The sequence below is a fragment of the Manis pentadactyla genome, chromosome 11 (genome assembly GCF_030020395.1).
Source record: "Manis pentadactyla isolate mManPen7 chromosome 11, mManPen7.hap1, whole genome shotgun sequence".
Classification (NCBI taxonomy): domain Eukaryota; kingdom Metazoa; phylum Chordata; class Mammalia; order Pholidota; family Manidae; genus Manis; species Manis pentadactyla.
Window position 1 is genome coordinate 120,493,205 of NC_080029.1, and position 22,747 is coordinate 120,515,951.

The window sequence follows — 22,747 nt, forward strand, 5'->3', positions numbered from 1 at the left end:
CTTTCTTCCAAATGGAAATGTACCTTGAAAGGAATATTTGCTAGCTCTCCTATGCTTGTCTGTACCCTCGTTTATCTTGTTTCAAATAAAAATCTTTAAGACACTGTCTCTTATTTTCAGGAAAATCCAACACCACTTGGTTATGTAGAGCTATATATTGACTCATGATATTCATTATCTACTTGTCCCAAATTGTTTTGTATTTGATAGAGTACTTCCTGATCTGTGGTTTGGGGTTGTTTCATATTTTATATGGAAGTTTGTTTCTCCTGGTAAATTTGTGGGTTTCAGAGTGGGAAGTAGAGTAGCCCTATTCTTTCTTTATTAGTCACCAGAGGACTCAAATGTGTTTTTGATAAGAATTGGGGAGCAGACTGTTTGGGGTTCTGTGCTGGCAAAGGAATAGAATGTGTATATCCTCCATTGCTATGTGTGGATGGATTCTGAAAATCAAAAGAGCAGGCCCTAAGAGTTTGCAGAACTGTTACCTCAGTTGAGCCCAACTATTGTTCTTGGCTAGATGGAAGGTAGGCTATGACTAGTTTCTTTACCTCTATTTGAAATTGGACAAATACAATATTAGTGAACTTTACCTTACTTGGTCTCTGTGCTTCCCTTAATGGATGTTTTCTCTTTTAGTTTTTTTCCATTTGATTCTTGGCCTAATACTCTCTTCTAGTTTCCTACCTGTACCTCAGTTTCTTCCACTGTAAAGTACCTTGTTATTAACCTCAAATAAGAAGCATAGTTGCCCATGATACATGTCAGTTGTATTTGTCCATGTTTTTATTTTCTATTCTTTTATTTTTATTCATTTATGGAATCTAACTGAGGCTCTGCTTATTAACTGAATTAACTGCATATTTTAATTATAAGATAACACATACATCTTACAGTTTGCACCTAGTTCTAATTATCTGTATATGGAGAAAGTCCTCTTTAAGTGAATACATTCTAACAAATTGAGACAAGAATGAGGAAACCCAGATATTAAAAATTATTACAAACCTTCACCAATCATTGTATGGTATTGGCCCAAGAATAGACAATAGAAAAGAATAAAATCCAGCTGTTCAAGTAATTATGGAACTTTAAAATATTTTCAAAGAGGTCATTAGATTCAGAGGGGAAAAGTGTTTCATTAACTGAAGTGTATTGATTTAATAGCCTTTCAAGTGAAAGAAAGTAAAGGTGGATCTCTGCTTCAAACCAAAGGTCAAAATGTGAAAAAGTGAAGGACTTATGGGATAGTGTTTGTGTTATTTCTGATGGAATAGACTATCTTAGGAAAAACAGAAAATAGCATGTTAGGCAAAAACTAACAAATTTTGACAACATGCTTATTTTTTTTATAAGTTGTATAGGTAAAAAACCCCTGTGAACAAAGGCCAAATGCAAGTGATAGGCTGGGAGAAAACATTCGTAACAGACAACTGTATAAGGGTCAGAATCCTTCAAAATACAGAGCTTTCAGAAACAGATTTTTAAAGAAACATTCTAAGGAAAATTGATAAAGTATGAACAGGCAATTCACAGTTTATTAGCGATTTGTATTTCTTCAGAAGGTATTCAACCTCACCTAGTAGTCAGAAAAATACAAATATGAAAGATACTGTTTTCCTCTGTCATCATATCTGCAAAAATTAAAAAGACTTTGACCTCCAGAGCATGTGATATGCTCAGAACTGAAAATATTACTGATAGCATCTCACTAGTACAGAATAAAGCAAGAAAAACAATACCTCCTTGTTACTAAATATTGTATTCATCAATGAAATTTGAAGTTGAATTGCTTTTTTATATCCTTATAGAGAGCAATGAAATTCATTTAATAACCAAGTCTTCTTAACTGCACACCAACTCTTTCTCTTCCTCCCTGACCTCGTTTGAGGTCGGTCGTTTCTTGTCTACTATTGAAAAGGCATCCTATCTGCTAACTTCTCTATTTCTGACATATTTTCAGATTGGCTTGGGGCTAATAAATGTACATGTATGTTTGAGAGTACCTGTTATGGTATTTAATCCCCAGCAGAAGACCGGGGAATTGTGTGGTGCTTTAAGACAGAGGTCAGGAATCTTGGTTAGCAGAACTATGGAGGGTTTAAAAAAAAAATTCACCCAAAAGTTTACACAGAGTGTATTATTGGTCAGTGGTTGATGAAAAGTTAGAAAAAATAAATAAAATGTATTTTCAAAGTGTGAATCTAGAGATGTTCTGAGTACCCATGAAAGAATCAGGAAGCACTTACCATTTACTCTGCCAGCTAGATTGCAGATAGTACTTATCACTACTCTCTCAACCAGGGTTAGTGTTTTAGTGGTAACATATTCTCATAAATATTAACTTTTCATTCTTATGCTTGCTTCACATTTCTAAACTGGATTAGGAGTAGTTGAAATGGAGCAAAAATCCTACACCTTTGATGAAGAAAATAGTTTCTAGTTTCCATTTCCAATAGTCCCAGATGTTAACTCCTGTAAGTCTGGGGAGAGAAAATCCCCAGGCAAATACCTCTAAAACCAAAATCAGTCAGAGGGAGAAATAAAGTTTAAAACCCATTTATCGCTTTCAAACTGCAGTCCAGGGCCGTTTCTCTTTCCCGCTCCAGCAGAAGCAAAATCAACCCTCCCCTTAACCTCTCAGGTTCAGATAAGCCCTCGGTTGCCCAGTTAATTACCCATTGATGTGGAGATTAACTTCTCTCCACCCCTGAGGCACTAAAGACAGGCGAGATACTACAATTTTACCCACACTCCTTCATCCAAAATAAACTCTGAAGAAGCTAGGAAGTGAGAGGGAAGTGTGGGGAGATGAGGCTCTCTTGAACCTGTGTGTGTTGAGGGGTGAGTGGGGTATGATGTGGGGGGTGGGGGCTGTAACCTGGAACAAAGGACTGCCAGAGGTAGCAGTGAGAAAATAGATGGGAAGAAGGCTGAGTTCTATTATTATTTAGACACGTGTTGCCTTTAGACTGTCTTTCCCTTCCCCTTCATTGTAAAAATGAGCAGCAATGGCACAGGCTACCATGTCTACTCAAAAGGTCTCCTGGGGCTCTGATAGCATTAATATAAACTGGTATGGCCTGACTGCCCTTAGGGGATCACGTTTCTGTTTCTTCTCCCCACCGACTCCAAATCCCCAGGTTGGCAGGTTTCAACCTGGAAGACTGTGCCCAGTGTGGTTTCTGCTTAAGAGTTTAAATGTAAAACTCTGGCCAGAGGAGTTGCCTGTGGAATTCCCAGCAAATCTGAGTGAACAACAGTAGTGCTGATGTTCCTGGGGCTCATCTTCCCCTCTTAAGTTACCCAGGTTGAACACAGTGAGCCTGGTGACCATAAATATTATTACCGGACAGAATGACTGGGACCCCATAAAAACACTAGTTTGCAACCAAAATAGTCACATGACTAGTACAATTACTCTCAAAAAAGGAAGCTAGGTGAATAACATCTACCATCTGATGGATAATTATTAGAAAAGATTGACCAGTAATTAAAAATAAGCATGACAAATATGTTTAAGATCAGGAAGATACTAGCAGTATAATGCAAGAACAAGGAAACGTAAAAACATAGAATCAAGTAGAAGTGTTAGGTGTGAAAAATGTAAAAATAAAGAATACAGTAGACTAGATGATAGCTGAAGGTGTGTGGTTCATGAGCAGACTCATGAGTTGGAAGATGACAATGTCCAGCCCCTGAGAATGTAGCGTTAAATGATGGAGAGAGAGAACATAGAATAAAAGCCAAGAAGTATGAGACTTAGATGTAGAAGGGCTTCTATCAAGATAAATAGGAATCCTAGGAGAGAGAATGAAAAAGGAAAAGGAAATATTTGAAGAAATAATTAAGATAAATTTCTCAGAATTAAAGACTAATGGAAAGCCTTAGACTAAAAGGGCTTAAAGATAGCTAAATATGGGTGAGAAGGAAAAAGCCACCATTAGACCCATTTACAGTGACAGATAATATCAAAGACAAAGAAAAGATTCTAAAAGCTTCTAGTGACAAAGAGCAGATTATCTATAAAGGAACAAGAATTAGATTGCCCCAGTGTTGATCTTAAGATACTCTATTTCAAGAGGATAACGAAGTGATGTTTTAAAAGTGTTAAAGGAAAAAGAACACTGAATCCACAGAGAATTTATATACAGCCAAAATGTGAGACATAATAAAAATTTTTATTGTACAAGACCTCAGAAGTTTTGCTACGCAAAGATACACACTGAAAACACATTTGGAATAAATACTCAAAAAAGAAGAGACATTCAGGAAATATGAGAAATTCAAGAAATATGAGAGTTTTAAAACATAGCCCCCAAATTCTTTGACAGTCTTCCTAATGAGTAGTGGGGTTTATATCCCTCGCCCTTGAAGCCGAGTGGGCTTGGAGCTATTTGAATAGAGTATGACAGAAGTGATGTCATGTGGCTCCTGAGGCTTCTCCCTCTCAGAGCCCAGTTGCCGTGCTGTATAAAGCCCAAGCCACCAGGACAGGCTGCATCGTAGGTGCTCGGGTAGACAGCTCCAGCCGAGTCCAACTTTTAGGTCTTCTAACCAAGGGACGTATGAATGAAGAAGTCTCCAGTTGATTCAGCATCCGGGTTTCTTAGTCACCCGTAGATATTCAAGTCTTCATAGACATTATACAGCAGAGATAAACCACCCTGCTGTGCCTGTCCTAATTCCTGACCCTGTGAGCATAAGAAGATGGTGGTGGTTTTATGACACTAAGTTTGGGGTAGTTTGCTGTGCAGCAGTAGTGACTTGGAAAAGTTCATTATTGTTTTGAAAAAAAAAAAAGCCTAGGACTAAAGAAAAGGAAAAGTGTATCAATGATAACTCAGCACTAACATTTTTTATAATACCTAAGCCGTGGGGGTAGGTGGGAGTATGTGTGTTATTAGGAGAAAGAGATATCTTAATAAGAGAAATACTAAGTTTGAAACTTAAGGGCAATCACCACAGAGCAAAATAGAATATACATATAACTTTTAAACAGTAGAAGAGAGCTTTATCCAACTAAAAGCACAGAAGGGGGAAAATTAAATATTGTATACTGTAAAGATAAACTATCAATAAGACACAGAAATAGGGAGGGAGAAGGGGATTAAGGGCCATTATGATGAGTGCACATAAGGTAGGTGGCTCACAGGGAAGGCAGTACAGCATGGAGATGACAAGTAGTGACTACATCATTACTATACTGATGGGCAGTGACTGCAGTGGGGTGTGGCAGGGACTGGATAATATGGGTGAATATTGTAACCACATGTTGCTCATGTGAAACCTTCATAAGATTGTATATCAATGATACCTCAATTAAAAAAAGATGCAGAAATAACTCCCAGTATCGGTTAAAAGAAACCAGCAGATAGGATTACAAAAAAAAAACCCAATACGTGGTTTGCAAAGATATACATAAAGTTGAATGAGATAGATTTAAAATAAAAGAATAGGAAAGGTACATTAGGCAAAACAAAAGAAAATTGAGGTAACCATCTAAAGGCAAAAATAGAAGAAACATATTTACTCATAGGGGAAAGATGCAACATAAAACATACAGTCAACATAAATATATATGCTCCTAACAATGCAGCCTCAAAAGATACCAAGCAAAAACTAAACAGCTAAGAGAAATAGATAAATCAATAAGTATCATGGACATTTAACCACACTCCTTTCAGGAAATGATAGAATGAAGAGAGAGAAAAGTTTAGGTTCACCAGTTATCTCTATTTAACATAGTTCTGCCAGTACTGTAAGAAAAGAAAAAGAAATAATAGTGTTGAAGTTGGAAGAAGAGATACAATTGTTTTATCAACAGATGATTTGATTGTCTATCTGAAATAACCAACAGAACCAGAAAATTAGTATATAATAAACAACTAGCATTGGACAGATTTGCCATAAAGGATAAATTATCAAAATCAGAAGCATTTCTTTCTGTACACCAGCAATAATCAATAGAAAATAATTTTAAAATAGATAAATTCACAACAGGAAAAAACTATGAAATATTTAGAAATAACTAATGAAGACTACATAGGACATTTGACAGGACAAATTTAAAACTAATAGAGGACATAGAAGGAAACTTAAACGGTAAGGTATTTCATGCTCTTGGGTGGTTGATATAATATTAAAAATGTCAGTAACCCCCAAATGTATAAATTTAGCATATATGAATCAAGATTCTTAATAGATTCTTTGAGGAACTTGAGATTTTTCTTCTAAAATGTATATGGAACAATAAAGGTCTGTGAACTGATGCATTAGCTATGGAAAATAAAGAAGAGTGGGGATTTGCTCTACCAGATAATCAAACATATTAGAAGTCACAGTGTTTTTTTTAAAAAAGCATTGTTTTAGAACAAGAACTGAGAAATAGATCAAATAGAAGAATGAGAAACGGGCTAATTATTTCATAAATAGTTTGGAGGAAGGTGCCTTGTTAGTGCAGTAGGTAGCATGTCAGTCTCCGTAGTTTGGAGGAAAATGGCTACTATAATAGAAAAAAATACTGAATTTATATGTAACAGTGTCCATACAGATGACCTCTATTTGGTTCAATAGTGACTGAAATCTTAAGGATAAAACCAAAGTTAATAGAAGAAAATGTAGGAGAGTAACTTTCTCATCTAAAGCAGGAAAAGATTAAACAAAATTTCAGATGAAGAAAAAATAAGGCAAAACATTGGTGGCTTTTTTCATGCCAAATAAAAGGTATTTTTCATGGAAGCTCAGTGATGAAGAAAAATGAGCAAAGCAAATGCTAAATATTTGGTGAATATTGACTATAGAAAATAATACTATTACATAGATTTAAAATATAATTAGAATAACGTGTAAGGAGGAAGGCAATGGAGTTAATCTTCTAAGGTTCTTATAATATCCAAGAAGTACTGAAAGTACTACTTCATATTAGAGATTAATACAACTCAAGGATGTGTCCTATAATCTCTGTGGGATGCTTTGAAAGAATAGCAGAAGAATCTATAACTAAAGATAATACAGGAAAATGATAAAAAAATTAAAAGTATTCCAAAAGAAGGTAAAAAAGAAAAGTAAAATAAAATGGATTAACAAATCAAATAGTGGTACATTTAAGCCCAAATATATAAGTAACTGCAAATAGACTAATGAAAAGACAGTGACTGTCAAGAAATAACAAGTGTTGATGAGGATGTGGAGAAAAGGGAACACTCATGCACTATTAGTAGGAATGTAAATTGATGCAGCCACTGTGAAAAACAGTATGAGCCTCCTCAAAATATTAAAAATAGAAATATATAACCCAGTAATTCCACTTACAGGAATTGAACAAAGAAAACAAAAACACTAATTTGAAAAGATACATGCACCTCTGTATTTATTGCAGTATTATTTACAATGACAAAGTATGAAACAACCTAACTATGCCTTGATGGATGAATGAATAAGAAGTGGTACATATATACAACAGAATATTACTCAGCCATAAAAAGAATGAAATCTTGCCTTTTGTGACATGAATGGACCTAAAAGATATTATGCTAAGTGAAATAAATCAGAGACAAATAAGATTTCACTTACATGTGGGATCTAAAAAATAAATCATGAACAAACAAAACAGAAATAGACTCATAAACATTGAGAATAAACTTGTGGTTGCCGTGGGGAAGATGGGGAAGGGGAATGGGCAAAATTGATGAAGAGGATAAAGAGTTAACAAATATAAAATATAAGTAATGGGGATGAAAACATGTGCAGTATAGATAATATAGTCAATATTTTAATATCTTTGGTGAGAGTTGGGAACTAATTGTGATCATTTTGTGATATAGGTAATTTTTGAATCACTGTGTTGTACTCCTGAAACCAATGTAATACTATATATCAACTATACTTTAAAAAAAAGAATTTGAAACCCAGTATGTATTGTTCCTATGAGAGACATCTTAAATATAGATATATAAATACTCAAAAAACAAAAGGATGGAAAAAGTCAAACCATGCCAAGGCTAACTGGAAATAAAGCTAATGTAGACAGATGTCAGGCAAAGGCAAGATGCATTACTAGAGATAAAACAGGACATTTCATATTAATAAGAGTTAGTCTAGCAGGAAAATAAAACCATTCTAAATGGTATGCGCCTCATAACATAATTTCAAAATATGAGAAGCAAAACTGATAGAGCCACAAGAAGCAGACAAGAGAAACCCAGTCATAGTAAAAGATTTTAATACACTTCAGTAACAGGATATGCAGACCCAAACAAATACAAACAAAATAAAAACTACAAACAGTTACAGAACAGAAGAACTGAACAACACAGTTAACAAACTTGACCTAGTTGACACGTATAGGATACTGCACCAAACAATGAGTAAACTCCATTTTTTTAAGTGCCTATGAAACAGTTACTGAAATATATCATATGCTGACCCATAGAACAAATCTTAATGTGTTTTGAGAATTGAAATTCTATAGATTTGATCAATGTGGAATTAAGGGTGGAACTAATTATGAAAAAAGTAATTTAAAGAAAAGGTAAAGATCTCCCAGTATTTGGAAACTAAATGAATCACATTGAGTTAAATTATGAGTCAGAAAAGAAATGATGAAAATTAGAAAATAGCTTCAACTGATAGAGATACAACCTGCCAAAACTTACAGGATGCTTAGGGGAAATTTATAGCTTTAGGTACATATATTAGAAGGGAAGAAAGGCTGAAAAATCAGTGATTTAAATATCTGTCTCAAAAAGCAAAAAAATAAAACAGAATAGCAAATTTAACCCAAAGAAAACAGAAGGAAGAAGATAATAATAGTAAAAATTAATGAAATTGAAAACAAACATTTGAAGCAGAGAGTTTCAGCAAAATCACAAGTTGTTTCTTTGTAAAGAATAACATTGATAAACTCCTGACAAGACATATACAACTGACAAATGTCTTCATTTAGACCAAGAGTCAGAGTCAGCAAACTGCAGCTTGTGGACCAGAGCTGCCCAACTGCTTGCCTTTATCCAGCCTGTGAACCAAAAATAATACATAGTTTTAAATGATTGAAAAATATTGGAAGAAAAATATTTAGTGATATGTGAAAATACTGTGAAATTCAGATTTTATTGTCCATAAATAAAGTCTTATTGGCAGATGGTCATACTCATTTTGTATTGACTTGTGGCTGCTTTCATGCTACAACAGAGGAGTTGAGTAGTTGTGGTAAAGGCCACATAGCTCACAAAACCTAAAATCCTGTCCTTTTCAGAAAAAGTTTCGACCTCTAAGTAGACTCTATAAAGTACTGCAGACCAATAAGGTAAACAAGGAAAGATAAACCAGTAGAAAATGGGTGAAAAATTTGAACTACTTCACTGATCTCCGGGTAGCTACTCAACATTTGAAAATGGGGTCATTGTCACTAGTTTTCAGAGAAATTCAAGTAAAAGCCACTATGAGATACCACTGTACTCCACCAGAGTGACTACAGTTAAAGAGACTACAATACTAGGTGTTGGTTGGATGAGGAACATGAAAGACTCTAATATACTGAACTTAGGACTATAAATTGATAAAATTACTTCAGCACACTCTGAAGGAATCTGCTAAAATTGTGCAAAAACATATGATGAAATGGTTGTAGTCCTAGGAATATACTCAAGTATACTCATTGTAAATGTATAAATGTATGTATCAAAAGGCACACAGTAATGTTCTTGCTAGCTTTATTCACAGTAAATCAAAACTGAAATCAATTTAAAAATTCAGCAATAGAATGGATAAATCATGTTCTGATCATTCAGTAGCATATTATCAGCAAAAAAAATCGACAGCCCACTGCTACATTAAACAATGTGGGTAAATCTCACAAACACCATTGAAAGAAAGAAGCCAGGCACAATAGAATACATACTGTATGATTCCATTTTTGTAAAGTTCAGAAATAGGCAAAACTAATCTATGTTGTTAGGAACCAGGATAATGATTACTTTTGGACATGGGCAGGGTACTGACTGAATGTTGCAACAGTGGGGTTTCTCATATTCTGTTTCTGTTCTGTTTCATAATCTGGGTGGTAGTTAAAATAATTTATGTACTGTTAATGTGTGTCACATGAGGTCTTTTTAAATGGTTTACAGGTAACAAGTCATTATGTACAAAAAAAATGGAAAATTTTATTTTGAAACTTATGCCATAACCAAAAGTATGTTTCTTTTTCTGATGAGGAAAACAGTTTATGGGGAATGATTGGAGATTATTTATACATACACATATATATGTATATATATACACACACATATAAAATATTTATTTATATAACTATTTTTATATATGTAGTTATACCTGTCTGACTTCTGTTATTTTTTTAAGGAGTCATAGTTACAGGAAATGCCATAGTGAGTGTTAATGCAGGAAAGGTTCTAAGTTCATTCCTCATCTGTTAAATATTTCAAATTTATTGTTTTGTCATTAACTCCTGGGATTTCTACACATGCTGTGACGTGAATTATCCCATTGTGTATTTCCTGTCATCTCACATTGTCAATAACACTTAAAATTGGTCATGAGTTTTTTTTTAAACAAATTTTTCCTTTTCTCTTAAAACACTCATAACAGTCTGTGATACACATCTCCCCTTCCCCCCAAAAAAGAAATATTTCCATTTGTATTTCTGTGGGACAAATTGATAAATTCTAAATTGGCCACCTCCTTGTCTTTGTTAACACTCTTAACAAATCTAGCACTGAAGTTTTAAATTCCATCATCTTTCTCTGATGACACAAACTAATGTCATCCTGCTTCTACTCTGTCTGATATCTGTCCACATTAAGATCTCCCTTTTATTGCCAGTCATCGTCATAATTTTATTTCCCTTTACTTTATGATGAGTTACAATATTCCGCTGTTATTTATTAAACTCCATTTCTCTTGGCTTTAGGATAAAAAAGCAAACTCCTTATGGCATATGTACAAAACAGCCAAACCCTTCATGTGAAGTCAACTTTTTCATTGTTAACTGAGAGGCGCAATGGGGGAGCAGTGACGAGCAGCTTCAGACATCCCCACAGGGGCCCCAAATGTCACCGGCCCAGAACTGAACGAAACGCTCTTCCCTCAGAGTCTTTCTTCTCTGACTTTCTGTATCCCCGTCGTTCTACCACCTACATATTCACTTAGCTAGAAACATGGGCGTCATTTTTGATCATTTCAGTCATTTATATTTCTTCCACATCCAGTTTATTAGATTCACTTTCTCCTTGCTTTTACTTTTTAAATTCAGTTGATCTCTTTCCTAGACGATTGCAGTAGTCTCCTTACTGGTCTCTTTTTCTAACATGGTTCCTCTTAAGATCCATTCTTCAGACCTTAGAGTCATAAAGGTGGTTGAAATTCTTTAATTAAACACTTGGAAAAATATTTTCAGTGCATTGTGTAAGTGGCACTTAAATAAATTAACAAGAACCAAATAAATGACTCAGTTGAAAAAAGGGGAAAGATAAAATAGTCTGTTTACAAAAATGAGATGAAAATGAACAATTGACCTGGAAAAGTTGAGCCTCACTAGCAGTAGAAGAAATGCTGATTGAAGTAGCCCTTTTTTGGCCTATAGGTTAAGTTTAAAATAATAACCTACTCTTGGCAAAATTACAGTAAAATGAGGATTCTCATACTTTGCTGGTAGTAGTACAAATTGATGTTAACCTTTTTGGAGGACATTTTGGTAATATAGTCAGAAGCCTTAAAACTTGCACATCTTTTGACCAGCAATTGCACTTACATAGTTTGTTTTAATGAAATAACCCAGGATGTGTGCAATGATTTATGCATAGGAGTTGCAATGATATGTATTTATTGGAGTGATCTATATTTAGTAGAAAAAATTATAAACCACCAAAATGGCCAACAATAGGTGATTGGTTAAAGAAATTATGGTTTATCCATATTATCAGAATACTAGAGTCCAACAAAAATATTTTAGAAGATTATAAAATGGCAAGATTAAGTGCTTTGAACATACTAAATGAGTAAAAATAATATTCCAAAGCAACATGTAAGAGGTATGATTTCTGTCATAAAGTTATGGTATAAATTGAGTCATATCCTTTGACTTTGTTTTTAAAATAATCAGGTCAATTAGCAAGAAGCCTTATGTATCTTCCTCTTGAGGTCTTCTCCCTGTAATTTTCAAAATACTGCTATTTATCTGGAATGGGTCATTTTCTTCTAAATGCCAAGTACAGACCTAGAGTCTGAGTCTGATCAGTCCAGTATTGCCATTGCTTGTTAACGTATTTTAATTTCAAGGGCAACAGGCTAGCTGCTTAGAAACTCCATGCATTTCTTTTGTTTGTACTATCCCTTCTGCCTAGAATCTTCCTCTTTCCACCCTCTTGCCTGGCTTTTCTCAGAAATCTCTATAACTCAGTATCCTTACCCTCATCCCTTGCACCCATCCTCTCCCCACATCTTTCCATTAGCTGCTCTTTAATTTGCACACACACCTCTTTAAATTGCACATACCTATCTTTCTCACTTTACCTGTCACATTTAACTTTTTCTTCAGATTGTGTTTCTTTCTTTCCTACCAAACTGAATGCCTTGAGGGACTAGACTGGGTCTTGTCAACTTTTAGAACCTTAGCACCTAATGTAGTACCTGATACTACATATTTGACAGTGAATGGATAAACTGTTAAGCCATTTTTATAATATGCTTATCTGTATCCAGAGTATTTCACAATTTCACTATAAACAACATTTTTGAAGCCATTGCTGTAAATTAAAATATTTACAATTATTTTACAACTCTGTGTTGGGACCTGAATTATTTATATTTGTAATTCTTATCACATCAGTGATCATGTTAGCTTTCAGATAAATTTAAGGTTTTATCAGCTTGAAATAATTTTCTAGTAGTCATGTAAATTTATCCTTAACCACAATAGCCTCATTTCTATGGTAACTAATCACCTTCAGGAGAGAACCTGTAGGTAGTCTAGAAAAGATGAGGAATATCCACATAAAATGAAATATGACATTAGGTTAGAACCTAGATTTATGTGGAATATGGATGCACGGTTTCTTATGGTGAAAATGTTGCCCAGTAGCCCGAAGATTCTGCCTGTTTGCGGTTTGTGCATTAGTCAAAATGCGGCCTGAGAAGAACCCAACTTCACTGTGACTTTATGTTACCAAATGACCCCAATCAGGACGAAGCTTTAAGGGACAAAAAAGAAGGAATTCTGGTAGAGAAATGGATCCCACGATTCCTGTAAGACCACTTGCAGAGATGAGCACTGTACTTCAGAGAAGGAATGTGGTATGATGGAAAGACAGATGGTTTTGGAAGCATATCCCTGTTTTGCAGCCTCTGTCCATGAGATCTTGGCAAATTAGTTTACTTGATCTTTACTTTCCTTGTTTGTAAAATAAAATGAGAATGCCTTCCTTGTGGTGGTGATGTAAGGAAGATGCCAAGTACAGTACCTGGTGCATTGTAGGCATTTAGTAAATATGCCATGCCCAAGGTCCCTGAGGTTCAAAGAATCTTTCCTTTCTGTCTGAGTTCTCTTCACTTGATTCTACTTTCTTTGGTTTCTTTTTTTGCCTGTTTACCTAAATTCTGTTTCCTCCATGGGTGGATCTATTCAGCTCAACATCAGGTGACTTTGTTTTGGTTTTGACCCAGGCCACCAGCCATCAGATGACCCTTGTCCATGTTTTGTGTTCCATGAGCAGAGCCAGTCACACTGCACTCTTGTGACCCGTCTAGCTTCTTAGGCTGTTACCTAAGTCTGTGCATGCTATACACCTGCTTGTCTAGGACAGCAGATAGGACAAAATGTTAATAAACATTGTTTGTCTTTATTTGAAGAAAATTGCAATTTTAAGACAAAGTCATGCCCCTCTATCCCAGACATAAATGAGGAGGTTTGTCTGTCATTCCTGGCATTACTCTACTTCCTAGGTTATCTGTTTTGACCTCTGAATTTCAAGTTTAGCCCACTCTGTGTCTCTTAATTCATTAATTTTAGCATTCTTTTCTTGAATCTGTTATATAGTATTTTAAAAGGAATGTGTTCCTTATAGTACTTGATATCTTACTTTTATTGAACTGTATTTACTGCAAGGGGTGCCATCAAATTTACCAGATTTGGTGAAGGAATCCATGCTAGGAAGAATTTTAGTACTTTTAGACATATTGTAAGTAAGTTTCTTGTATTCCTTTGAATCTCTTAAGCTTCCCATTCTCTTCTTATCTTTAGTTCTCTTCCTTTTTCTTCATTAAAGAGATGATAGCCAGAATTGGAAACAACAGGAAAAGTGGAGCAGTTTTATGAATTAAAAAATTCCCCCTTCCTTACTAAAAATTAAACTCAAAAGCTCCAGAATGGGCAGTGGACAAATAATCTCCTAGTGAGAAGAAATCTAGGACAGGTTTCCTCCTCACTGCAAATTTCTTTCCTATTTATCCCACCCCCTACCATTGTTTTATTGATGACACTTTCAGGTAAACCCAGTTTACACACAGGAATGGGACCTTGCCCCAATAGGAATGTCATATTTCACTATAGCACAGTTACCCTCAGTTTATCTAACAGCTACTGCCTTGTGATCCAGATTTTGACAACAACTGCCGAAAAGCTAAATGAGACAAAATCTGTTCTGCTCTTTCTTAATTCCCATTGTAATGATAACCAACATTTTATTCATCCTTTTGCCTAGAGAAATTTCTTAGGTTCAGATCCTGTGTGGTTCCCAAACTTCTTTTTTGCTCTGGGAACTCAAGTAAAATCTTACTTTGGAAGCCAGAAATTTAAAATAGGTAAACATGAAACCACTCTGATGGAAGATAGGCAGGGTGGGGGTAGAATCTTCAACCCCCATCCCCACCATTGCTTTTTTACTTTTTTCTTGTCCATGATTACAGATACAGTATTTCAGTGACTATCTTCAGAGTAATACCAAAGACATTTTTTAACCAATATTTTTTCACTACCTCTACTACAAATGAGGCAGAAGGCAGAATCCAGTATCACTGGACACTGAATGGCAAGTAGGATACAGCCCTCAGCACTAAGGGTACAGAAGGTGGCACAGAGAAGCAATGAGGCATTTCTAGCCCAAGGTGATAAAAGCTGAAATATTATGTGTCGACTATGTCTCTGAGACTCATTCTTGTCCAGTTGATTTCAGTGATTCTTATTCAGAAAATAGAAGAAAAAAAGTGACATTGATATTTTTAATAGATAAATTTATCCCTTGAGTTCTTGATCTTACATTATGAATTAGAAATGTAATAAGTCCAAACTTGTACACTACTTGTTGGTGAGAGTGTATAGCTGATGTGAAAAACAGTATGGGGGTTCCTCAATAAATTAGAAACAGAAATACCATAGGATCCAGGATTCTGCTTCTGGGTCTCCAGGCGATAAATTGCGTACTCATGTTCACAACAACTAAAATATTAGAAGTAACCCAGGTAAGTGTTCATTGACATATATGAATAGACAAGCAAAGCATGGTATGTGCATACAGTAGAATATTATTCAGTCTTGGAAGGTGAAATAAGTGAAATAAGCCATTTACAAAAAGACAAATACTATATGATTACAGTTATATGAGATACTTAGAGTAGTCAGACTCAGACAGAAAGTAAAAGGATGGTTGCCATGGGCTGGAGGGAGTGGGGAGTTACTGTTTAATGGGTACTGAGTTTCAATTTTACAAGATGAAGAGATCTCTGGGGATGGATGGTGATGATGGATGCCTGACAGTGTGCATGTACTTAATGCCACTGAACTATATACACTTACAAATGGTAAAGATAGTAACTTTTGTTTAATTTCCCACAATTTTAAAAATTGAGGGGAAAAGTATATAGTAACAATTCACTATCTGTCTCTTTGCCAGTTTCACAGTTACAGCTGTGAGATAACCATTAGGCCGGTTTTGTTTACATCCTTCTGTGCATCGTTAGTTATCTCTCTCCCTTCCAAATTCCCATCTGTATAACACTATCTTCTCTTAGAACGTCATACCTTTCTTACTTCACAGTTTATTAGGCACATGTCTTTATTCTCTGTCTTCTTCTCAGCATTCAGTAAAGTATCTTTGTAGTTTAGTAGTTCCTCATTAAATATTTGTTTAATAATTGATCAAATGGATGAGCTTTGTGGTCCTGGAATGTACAAGAATTGGGGTACTCTGTCTATATAAAATGATAATAATGTATAGTCATCTCCTTTAGAGAACCCTAATAAAGGGTTCTCACACTTTAGCATGGCTGGGAATAACCTGGGAAGCTTGTTAAGATGCACATTTTATGGCCTTTTGGAATTCTCAAGCATGTGGCGTGAAGCCCAACACTCAACATTTTCCCAAGTATCTTTGGATATCTCTGCAAATAGACTTTGGATCTCACTTAGAAAAACATTGTTCTAAGTCATTTGTTTGCTGCTACAAGGCTGAGAAAGAGAGTTTGCATGTTGAGTTCAATTATTTAGGGAGTATTTCTAATGTACTTTACAGTGCCAAGTAGAAATAACCAAACTTGAGGCCTCCATACCTTCTCCATCTAGATGTGGTACACAATTAATGTTCATCTTGACAATACTGGGACATCATACAAAGACAAACTATGTCCAGTCTTGTGGAAGGGGATCATGTATTTAGGAAAGTTTTTTGTGAATTCTTAAAAAAAAAAATTGTGTAAATCGTTTAAGGATCCTGAGAACTCCAAGTTTGAGAAACATTGCATCACAATTAAACTCTGTGATCACAGAACCAACTTGTTAACTTAAACACAAATGGTAAGTACTGAGATTACATGGTTATTAAGATTTTTAAAACATTTTTTATAAAGGTATGATAATATACACTCTTGTGAAGGTTTTACATGAAAAAACAATGTGGTTATTACATTTACCCATCTACAGATGGACACTTAGGTTGCTTCCATATCCTGGCTATTGTAAAAAGTGCTGCGATAAACATAGGGGTGCATATGTCTTTTTGAATCTGAGAGGTTGTATTCTTTGGGTATATTCCAAGGAGTGGGATTCTGGGGTCAAATGGTATTTCTATTTTTAGTTTTTTGAGGAACCTCCATATTGCTTTCCACAATGGTTGAACTAGTTTACATTCCCACCAGCAGTGTAGGAGGGTTCCCCTCTCCCCACATCCTTGCCAGCATTTGTTGTTCTTAGTCTTTTTGATGCTAGCCATCCTTACTGGTGTGAGGTGACATCTCATTGTGGTTTTAATTTGCATTTCCCTGATGATTAGTGATGTGGAACATCTTCTCATGTGTCTGTTGGCCATCTGAATTTCTTCTTTGAAGAACTTTTTCTTCATATCCTCTGCCCATTTGTTAATTGGGTTATTTGCATTTTGGGTGTTGATGTGTGTAAGTTCCTTATATATTTTGGATGTTAACCCCTTGTCGGATATGTCATTTACAAATATATTCTCCCATACTGTAGGATGACTTTTTGTTTTGTTGATGGTGTCCTTTGCCGTACAGAAGCTTTTTAGATTTGTTGTAGTCCCATGAGTTCATTTTTTTGCTTTTTTTCCCTTTCTCGAGGAGATGGGTTCAGGAAGAAGTTGCTCGTGCTTATACTCAGGAGATGTTTGCCTATGTTTTTTTCTAAGGGTTTTATGGTTTCATGACTTACGTTCAGGTCTTTGATACATTTCGAGTTTACTTTTGTGTATGGGGTTAGACAGTGATCCAGTTTCATTCTCTTACATGTAGCTGTCCAGTTTTGCCAACACCAGCTGTTGAAGAGGCTGTCATTTCCCCACTGTATGTCCATGGCTCCTTTATCATATATTAATTGACCATATATGCTTAGGTTCATATCAGGGCTCTCTAGTCTGTTCCATTGGTCTATGGCTCTGTTCTTGTGCCAGTACCAAATTGTCTTGAGTACTGTGGCTTTGTAGTAGAGCTTGAAGTTGGGGAGCATAATTCCCCCTGCTTTATTCTTCCTTCTCAGGATTGCTTTGGCTTTCGAGGTCTTTTGTGGTTCCATATGAATTGTAGGACAATTTCTCTAGTTCGTTGAAGAATGCTGTTGGTATTTTGATAGGAACTGCATTGAATCTGTAGATTGCTTTAGGCAGGATGGCCATTTTGACAATATTAATTCTTCCTATCCATGAGCACGGGATGTGTTTCCATTTATTGGTATCTTCTTTAATTTCTCTCATGAGTGTCTTATAGTTTTCATAGTCTAGGTCTTTCACTTCCTTGGTTAGGTTTATTCGTAGGTATTTTATTCTTTTTGATGCAGTTGTGAATGGAATCGTTTTCCTGATTTCTCTCTCTGATAGTACATCATTAGTGTATAAGAATGCCACAGATTTCTGTGTATTAATTTTGTATCCTGCAGCTTTGCTGAATTCAGATATTAGATCTAGTAGTTTTGGAGTGGATTCTTTAGGGATTTTTTTATGTACAATATCATGTCATCTGCAAACAGGGACAATTTGACTTCTTCCTTGCCAATCTGGATGCCGTTTATTTCTTTGTGTTGCCTGATTGCTGTGGCTAGGACCTCCAGTACTATGTTGAATAACAGTGGGGAGAGTGGGCATCCTTGTCTTGTTCCCGATCTTAAAGGAAAAGCTTTCAGCTTCTCACTGTTAAGTATAATGTGGGCTGTGGGTTTGTCATATATGGCCTTTATTATGTTGAGGTACTTGCTCTCTATACCCATTTTATTGAGAGTTTTTATCATGAATGGATGTTGAATTTTGTTGAATGCTTTTTCCGCATCTATGGAGATGACCATGTGGTTTTTGTCCTTCTTTTTGTTGATGTGGTGGATGATGTTGATGGATTTTCAAATGTACCATCCTTGCATCCCTGGAATAAATCCTACTTGATCATTATGGATGATCTTTTTGACGTATTTTTAAATTCGGTTTGCTAATATTTTGTTGAGTATTTTTGCATCTATGTTCATCAGGGATATTGGTCTTTAATATTCTTTTTTTTTTGGTGTCTTTGCCTGGTTTTGGTATTAGAGTGATGCTAGCCTCATAGAATGAGCTTGGAAGTATTCCCTTCTCTTCTATTTTTTGGAAAACTGTAAGGAAAATGGGTATTAGGTCTTCACTAAATGTTTGACAAAATTCAGCAGTGAAGCCATCTGGTTCAGGAGTTTTGTTCTTAGGTAGGTTTTTGATTACCAATTCAATTTCATTGCTGGTAATTGGTCTGTTCAGATTTTCTGTTTCTTCCTTGGTCAGCCTTGGAAGGTTGTCTTTTTCTAGGAAGTTGTCCATTTCTTCTAGGTTATCCAGTTTGTTAGCATATAATTTTTCATAGTATTCTCTAATAATTCTTTGTATTTTTATGGTGTCCGTAGTGATTTTTCCTTTCTCTTTTCTGATTCTATTTATGTGTGTAGACTCTCTTTTTTGCTTGATAAGTCTTGCTAGGGATTTATCTATTTTGTTTATTTTCTCTAAGAACCAGCTCTTGGTTTCATTTATTTTTTCTATTGTTTTATTCTTCTCAATTTTATTTATTTCTGCTCTAATCTTTATTATGTCCCTCCTTCTGCTGACTTTGGGCCTCATTTGTTCCTCTTTTTCTAGTTTCATTAATTGTGAGTTTAGCCTGCTTATATGGGATTGTTATTTCCTGAGGTAGGCCTGTATTGCAATATACTTTCATCTTAGCACAGCCTTGGCTGTGTCCCACAGATTTTGTGGTGTTGAATTATTGTTGCCGTTTGTCTCCATATATTGCTTGATCTCTGTTTTTATTTGGTCATTGATCCATTGGTTATTTAGGAGCATGTTGTGAAACCTCCATGTGTTTATGGGATTTTCCATTTTCTTTGTGTAATTTATTTCTAGTTTCATACCTTTGTGGTCTGAGAAACTGGTTGGTACAATTTCAATCTTTTTGAATTTACTGACGCTCTTTTTGTGGCTAGTATATTATCTATTCTTGAAAATGTTCCATGTGCACTTGAAATGAATGTGTATTCTGGTGCTTTTGGGTGTAGAGTTCTGTAGATGTCTGTTAGGTCCATCTGTTCTATTTTGTTGTTCAGTGCCTCTGTCTCCTTACTAATCTTCTGTCTGGTTGATCTGTCCTTCAGCGTGAGTGGAGTGTTGAAGTTCCCTAGAATGAATGCATTGCATTCTATTTCCCCTTTTAATTCTGTTAGTATTTGTTTCACATAGGTGGGTGCTCCTGTGTTGGGAGCATAGATATTTCTAATGGTTATAGTTTCTTGTAGGTCTGACCTCTTTATCATTATGTAATGTCCTTCTTTGCCTCTTGTTACTTTCTTTGTTTTGTAGTCTATTTTGTCTGATAGAAGTATTGCAACTCCTGCTTTTTTCTCTCTGTTAGTTGTGAAATATCTTTTTCCATCCCTTCACTTTTAGTCTGTGTATGTCTTTGGGTTTAAAGTAAGTCTCTTGTAGGCAGCATATGGATGGGTCTTGTTATTTTATCCATTCAGTGACTCTTTGTCTTTTGATTGGTGCATTCAGACCATTTACATTTAGGATGATTATCGATAGGTATGTACTTATTGCCATTGCAGGCTTTAGATTCGTGGTTACCAAAGGTTCAAGTTCAATTTCCTTTCTATCTAAGAGTCTAACTTAAGTCACTTAATATGCTGTTACAAGCACAATCTAAAGGTTCTTTTCTTTTTCTCCTCCTTTTTCTTCCTCCTCCATTCTTTATATATTAGGTATCATATTCTGTATTCTTTGTCTGTCCCTTGATTGACTTTGGGGATAGTTGAATTAATTTTTCATTTTCTCAGTAATTAGCTGTTCTACTTTCTTTACTGTGGTTTTATTTCCTCTGGTGACAGCTATTAGACCTTAGGAACACTTCCATCTATAGCAGTTCCTCCAAAATAGACTGTAGAGATGGTTTGTGGGAGGTAAATTCTCTCAGCTTTTGCTTATCTGGAAATTGTTTAATCCCTCCTTCAAGTTTAAATGATAATCTTGCCAGATAAAGTAATCTTGGTTCCAGGCCCTTCTGCTTCATTACATTGAATACATCATCCCACTCCCTTCTGGTCTGTAAGGTTTCTGCTGAGAAGTCTGATGTTAGCCTGATGGGCTTTCCTTTGTATGTGATCTTATTTCTCTCTCTGGCTGCTTTTAATAGTCTGTCCTTATCCTTGATCTTTGCCATTTTAATTACTATATGTCTTGGTGTTGTCTTCCTTGGGTCCCTTGTGTTGTGAGGTCTGTGCATCTCCATGGCCTGAGAGACTATCTCCTTCCCAAGACTGGGGAAGTTTTCAGCAACTACCTCCTCAAAGACACTTTCTATCCCTTTCTCTCTCCCCCCTTCTTCTTCTGGTATCCCTATAATGCGAATATTGTTCTGTTTGGATAGGTCACACAGTTCTCTCAATATTCTTTCATTCTTAGAGATCCTTTTTTCTCTCTGTGCCTCAGCTTCTTTGTATTCCTCTCCTCTAGTTTCTATTTCATTTATTGTCTCCTCCACCGTATCCAACCCGCTTTTATTACCCTCCATTGTGCTCTGCAACGATTGGCTATCCAACGTAAATTCATTCCTGAGTTATTGGATATCTTCGCGTACGTCCATTAGCATCTTGATGATTTTTATTTTGAACTCCCTTTCAGGAAGAGTCATAAGGTCCATGTCATTTAAATCTTTCTCTGGAGTTACATTAATTTTACTCTGGACAAGGTTCCTTTGGCGGTTCATGTTTGTATATGGCGCCCTCTAGTGTCCAGAAGCTCTATTCTGGAGCTGCTCAGCCTCTGAAGCAATGTCGGGGGTCGCAGGGGAGCGGTACTGGTGCCTGGGGGAAGGAAAGAGCTGTTCCCCGCCCCCTGGCTGCTGTGCCTGTCTCCACTGCCTGAGCCAGTGGGCCGGGCACACACTTAAAAGCTTTTGTCCCAGGGCAGCCGGATATGGATCACTGCTTTCCACACGTGGCTGGAATCTCAGTCTCTCCAGGAATTCTAGCTGTATTAGCTTTCCAACCCCGTAATCACACGAGTATCATGAAAGCACCATGACATGTAGGTTTGTGCTCCCAGAACAGTTTTCCAAAGCTAGGTATTCAGCAGTCCCAGGCCTTCCACTCCCTCCCTGCTCCTTTTCTCTTCTTCCCGGCAATGAGGTGTCGTGGGGAAAGGGCTTGAGTCCTGCTGGACCACAGCTTTGGTACGTTACCCTGTTCCATGAGGTCTGCTCCTTTCTCCAGGTGTGTGCAGTGTGGCGCAGTCCTCTTTCCTGTTGCTCTTTCAGGATTAGTTGCACCGACTTTATTTTCTAATTATATACAGTTTTAGGAGGAGGCTTCTGTCTCTCCTCTCATGCCGCCAAATTTAATCCATGCTTATTAAGATTTTATGTTGTTATAAACATTTAAAAGCAAAATTTTAAACTCATGCATAAAATACAGAGGTAGCAGAAAATAGATTTATGAACTCCTACCAGAGAAGCAATGGTATTGAACATTGAATCCTTGAGAAACTTGAGAATCCTTGAAAAAATTCTTAGCCTGAACATCTAATTTTCTGATAATGCTGATTAATGGAATTTTTAGAATTCAAGTAACCATTAATTTCAACAAATTTGCATGGAGCGCTTATTATGTTATAGGCCACTAGGGTTTCAAAAGTAATGAGGCAGTGATGGTCTAATAATGGAGAGAAGCGGGAGCCTATGAGTCAGGAATAGCTTCTTTAAGGAAATGTTTTTAGTTAAGATCAGAAGGATG

At 35.9% G+C, this 22,747-nt stretch overlaps 1 protein-coding gene across 11 annotated transcripts in view; it reads left to right on the forward strand.

Moving 5' to 3' along the window:
- NEO1 (neogenin 1) overlaps nucleotides 1-22,747 on the forward strand; it is a 242,085-nt gene that overhangs the window by 86,527 nt on the left and 132,811 nt on the right. The window lies entirely within an intron of this gene.